Consider the following 6,083-nt stretch of genomic DNA (forward strand, 5'->3'; position numbering starts at 1 on the left):
TATATCCAGGAAAGCATCTCCAAAGGCTTCTTTCGGTGAACCACCTCTGCCTACATTTTGCCTGTGTCTGCTTTTCTGTGCCTGGCTCCTTTAATCTCCCACTGGGAGAAAACTTGCTGTGCTTATCATCCAGTCCCAAGTCTAAGAGAGACTTGAATTCACAACCTGTAGTCATGAATGCAGCACTGCTGTTGACTGAGTCATAGCGCAACCTAGCTAATATAGTTTAGTGCAATGATATAAAACTTGTAGCTGCCATCAGCAAAAGCACATTGCCTTTCTAACAATAATAGTACAGTCATTGAAAACCAGTGAAATTTCTTCTTGAAGTAAAGTGGAAATATTTCTTGTTTTTCAGGCAGAAGGAGGTTGACTGAGTCAACTGTAAATTTTCCCTCGTATAATATAGCATGGCCTTTTAGAATAGATTAGGCTTTTTTCTGTAACAACTGTCCAATCTGAAGTAGTTTAGCAGTCTTAAACTTCTGATGGCCTTTTTAGTTTTAGAATAACAGCATGTAAGACAGATCACACTTTCAGAGATGTGTAATAGATCTGCTGATAAAAATATTTCATTGTGCACCAAAAAAAGCACTTATTATCCGATTGCCTTTTAAACAATATTGTGATGAAAGACCTGCATTTAAAAATGGCTAACATTTATCAACATGTCAAAACCAATGTTTGATTTTTTTTCAGTTCAGGTATTGATGACAGATAATGTCTGTTAGGACTAATATATATTCCAAATGCCATTTTTTTCCCTACCGTGAATTACTGTGCTGGTGATTGAAGTGTGAGCTGGCACTTACTGAGGAGATTATATTAAATGACCTTGTAGGCATTATATTTTCAGTTTCAGTAAATCTAATAAAAACACTCTTCATTCCTTAGTGATTTCTGGTTCATGCTAAATCTTAGAAAACCTATTTGCATGGAACTGGTTGTTACTAAGCCTTGCTAGTAGGTTACAGTACTATATCTCTGTCTCTAGGAGCTTCCTTCTTAAATTTTAAGAACTACTTCATCCATAAATGTGTGTTCATATGTTTATGCTCCAGTTCAGCAAGGTACTTAACAATGTGCCTAATATTAAGTACATGAATCCATGAGACTACTGATGAGCTTAAATTCCTAGCTGAATCAGGGTATCCGTCAGTTAAGGTGACCAGATAGCATGTGTAGAAAATCAGGATGGGGGTGGGGGATAATAAATGCCTATATAAGACAAAGTCTTGAATATAGGGACTGCCCCATAAAATTGAGACATCTGGTCACCCTACTGTCAGTACATTGTAGGATAACAGTGACTACATTCAGTTAGGAGGAGTCTTTGATGTATCATATATAGTTTGCCTAGAAAATACTGGGGGAATTGGCTCTTTTTTAAAAAAAAGACTTTAAATATTTTGAAGTTTAACTCTGTTTTTTCCAAATGTGCCAGATATGCAAAGTCACAGAAAGTTGGATAAAGACACAGAGTTCCATTGTTTTATAGGAAAAAAATATACAAGCCTAAACAAATGATAAAAGATGTGAAATCAAAGAACTCAGGCCAGAATACACAGTCACTCTTGAATGATGCTAATGTTCTTTCCCTCTGATTATTGCCTTTAGATATTGATGTGACACTCTTCTGAGGCAGTGGCACTGTTGCAGCCCATGGTAGCGATTATTAGATAAAGGTTGCAATTGTGTACTTATTTTCGCCTTAGAAAAGGGTCTGATTGTTAAAACATTCTCTGAAGAAGCTGTTTCAGGACCTTTCTACTATGCTAGACTTCATCCCTGGTGATTAGCAGCCTTTTTCCTTTGAAGATTTAGTGCAAGAAAACTATACTTCTGTGACCTTTCATTTATCTTCCGAGCTCAAAGAAAATTATTGTTTGCCACAATAGCAGCAACACACATGCTGACTTGAGGGAAGGAAAACAACTTTCTAAAACTAAAAGGTATAAAAGGAAAAAGAAAGTAGTTCTGATTCCTCATCTCCTCATTATTAATACTTCGTGTTCCCCCTCCACCATACAATCACTTTTTCAGGCACTTGTCATTTAGAATTGTGTACCTGTGGTAATTTTTGACTTCATAATATTTTGTTAGAAGGCAGGATGATATTGTGGTTCAGGCAGTGGCCTGAGACTTTAGAAATCTGTTTTCCATTCCCAGTTCTTGGGAAAGTCACCAAACTTCTCTGTCCCTCAGTTCTCCTTATTTTACTTCTTTTCCACTCCTTGTCTTCCTTGTCTATTTAGATTGCAAAATTTTGGGGGCCAAGTCTCTGTCTTATCACCTGTATAGCACACTGGGGTCACAGTCTGAGTTATGTCCCTCTGTAATACAAATAATAACTATCAGTCGCAGACTTTCACTGAAATAGCATTCTGAAATAAGGTAGTTCACAAAGATACTTAATATGTGTCTTAGATATGTGCACAGCTTGTAAACTCCACAAGACTCCTTGTGAGTTTGTATAGCAACCCTAAAAAGCTTACAACTTGGAGCTGTGGATGCCTTAAACTCCATAGGTAAAATCCTGGCCCCACTGAAGTGAAATGGTAAAATTCCCCTTGACTTCACTGGGGCCAGGAATTTGGCCCATAACCAGTAATGTAATGTGTCAGGGGACTTGTTGGAATCCCTGGTTAAAATTGTTCTACCCACTGATTAAAAGGTGGGGATGATTTATCAACCTTGGTGGAGTTTGCACTATCTCTGCTAAACCTTGCCACAGATGACTTCTATCTAGTACTCCATACTACATGTCAGTACCTTTCAAGGGTAACTAGAGAGCTCCACATTTTCTTAGTTTTGGAAAGTCCTTGCTCCAGGGAAAATACTCATAGATAATGTTCTTATGCTTCTGAGGGCTTCTTAGCAGAATGAAGCTACAAAATACTATGTATAGTGGATCCTCTTTACTGGTCAGATTCAATTGTCTATGAAAGACACTTCAATTAAATTGGGAAAGTTTTGGTTCTAAGCCCCAAAATTGTTTGCATCTTAATTTTTCTTGACTACGCTTTTGATCACAGTGGATTTCTCTTTATTTGTTTTATGTCTCTCATCTTCTGCAATCTTTAAATGCTCCACAGTTACTCAGTGGTTTATATGTTGCTATCCAGATTATCTAGTTTGGGTTCCAGAGAGCCAGTGAATTCCTATTGTTGATTGCTTTTCTTAACAAATGATTAATAAAGCTCTCAGAATTAACTGGCTGCTTCCTGACATTATAACTGAAGTAGAACTACCATTTTAGGAGGCAGTACCTCTGGGAGGTACATGGTACAGGTAATTTATGGAGTGTTGTTGTAGTCATATTGGACTCAGGATATTAGTGAGACAAGGTGGGTGAGGTAATATTTTTTATTGGACCAACTTCTGTTGGTAAGAGAGACAAGCATTTGAGCTTACACAGAGCTCTTCTTCTTCAGGTCTGGGAAACTAACTCAGGGCTTGTCTTCATGTACAGAGCTACAGCAGCCAAGCTGTACCAGACCCTGTCAGAACAACAGATGCAAAACCTAAAGACATATCTACACTGCCACAATGATCAGCACCCCACACTACACACCTTTCAAGATCCACAGGTTCTACAAATGCCTATCAAAACATGTGGTATACTGTACCTTGTCCAGTGCACTAACTGCCCCAACAGCAACTGTGTGGGTGAAACCAGACAGTCACTACACTTCTGAATAAACTCACATAGGAATATGTTAAAAGACAAAAACACCACATCACCTGTGGATGAACACTCTTCACGGAGCGATCACTCTGTATCTGACCAATCAGTCCTCTTCCTCAAAGGAAACCTGCCCTGCACTTTCAAAAGATAAGCCTGGGAGCTTAAATTCATAACTTTGCTAGACACTAAAAATCATGGCCTGAATGGAGACACTGGATTTATGGTTTATTACAACAATCTGTAATCCAATTACAAGACCTACCCCCAGCAACTTCCACCCCTCTTTCCTCCCTATGATTGGAGGGGTGTTAATGGGCCATTTCATCTTGAATGGTCCCTTGAAATATGTGCTAATTACTAATGCTGAACAATCTGTTCCACCTTGTATTTAACTGTGACACTCTAAGTTACGGCATGTCTTCACTTCGCTTTAACATGACTGTGTAGTCGCGGCATAGCACTGGGAGAGAGATCTCCCAGTGCTATAAAAAAACACCTCCATGAGGGGAATAGCTACCAGCGCTGGGAGCGCGGCTCCCAGAGATGGTGCACTGTCTACACCGGCGCTTTACAGTGCTGAAACTTGCAGCGCTCAGGGGGTGTTTTTTCACACCCCTGAGCGAGAACCTTGCCGCGCTGTAAAGCACCACTGTAGAGAAGCCCTTAGTTTCTCAGAGCTAAAGAAGAGCTTTGTGTAAGCTTGAAGCTCACCTCTCTCACCAACAGAAGTTGGACCAATCAAAGATATTACCTCATCCATCTTGTCCCTCACAGTCAGGGGTGAAAGTAACTTAAAGGATTTACCAGTAAGCTGGAGACCTGAGCAGGGGCATGGCCTCAACCAGAAGAGGTAGGGCCTTTAAATCAAGATTTAAAGAGCCCGTGGCTCTGGCTGCTGCGGGAGCCCCGGGCCCTTTAAAGCGCCTCCTGAGCCTCGCTGCCGGAGCTCCGGCAGTGATTTAAAGGGCCGGGGCTCTCCCCAGCAGCGGGAGCCCCGGCCCTTTAAATCACCGCCGGGGAAGCCAGTATGCCGTACTGGACCGTACCGGCTTACTTTCACCTCTGCTCACAGTACAGGTAAGACAGAAGAACCAAAAAAGAAACCAAATGTTTTAAAGGAAGTTACAGGGCTTGTGGATTCATCTCATCCAATTTGGTAAAACATTTGATTTGTACATACTGGCTGCTGTCTGATACAGTAATGTAAATCTGAAATGACTACACTGTCTTCAGAATATGGCCCTTTGAACCTTCCATATGTGTCTCTGTGTAACATTTCTCAATACAGAGAAAATTCAATTGACTTCAGTGGAATTACTCTGGGTTTACACCAGAATTTGGAAACGGAAATAAAAGTCAAGGCCAGTAGTATTAACTGCCTTTACTGAACTATGTTATCATGGGACTAATCCCATGAAGATATTAGGTCTGTTCAGCGTCACTATATTTTGTGTTGTTGCTTTTATTGTCCTATTATAATGGGCTTTGTCTACACTAGCACTTTTGTCGGCAAAACTTTTGTTGGTTGGGATGTGAAAAAAACCCACCTCCCTAACCAACATAAATTTCACCGAGAAAAGCGCCGGTGTGGACAGTGCTATGTTGGTGAGAGATGCTGTCCTGTCAGCATAGCTACCGCCACTCATTGGGGGTGGTTTAATTATGCCAGCGGGAGAGCTCTCTCCCACTGGCACAGCATAGCTACCCAGGAGACCTTACTGCGGTGCAGTTGCAACGATACAGTTGTGCTGCTGTAAGGTCCATAGTGTAGACACAGCCTTAGAAACTATTCATGAAAAACAATTGATTTAAACACTTTCTAGACATAATCAGAATTCGATAATTATTACAAATTAGTTTAACAAATTGTAAATAATTTATGTAAATTAGATTTGTATTCAGTTACTGTTTCTACACTACTGCTCTATGACAAAAATAAACTTTTGTCCACTTAAAATTTTCTAAAAATGTTATTAAAATATCTGTTATTCCTCAGATTTTCACATTCCCTTTTGTGTTCCTTTTTACATCCCATAGTTTCTTGAGGGGTAACCTACTGCAATGTCTTTCTTCCTAAAGCTTACAGCAGGCTGCAGACCCTCTGTAGTTTAAACAAAGGCAATACTTTAGAGCTTTTCTGATTGAAACAAAGCAGGGGGAAAGAAAATGCCCTGACACTGGTACTGGGGTGAGAGGTTGGAGTGTAGGAAGAGCATGAACTTCTCTTTAGACTTTGTTGATGCACATAGCAGAGATAAATGGAGAGCAGTTATTGTCCCACAACAGATGTGCTGTGTGTTAAAGCTTTTATCAACTCAACAATCTTTGTATTAATGAAGTGGGATAAAGAATTTGCCCTGTGAAAAGTGACACAAGTCCTACGCTTTTTCCTACA

This window comes from Lepidochelys kempii, chromosome 1, assembly GCF_965140285.1.
Source record: "Lepidochelys kempii isolate rLepKem1 chromosome 1, rLepKem1.hap1, whole genome shotgun sequence".
In the NCBI taxonomy this organism is placed as follows: Eukaryota; Metazoa; Chordata; order Testudines; family Cheloniidae; genus Lepidochelys; species Lepidochelys kempii.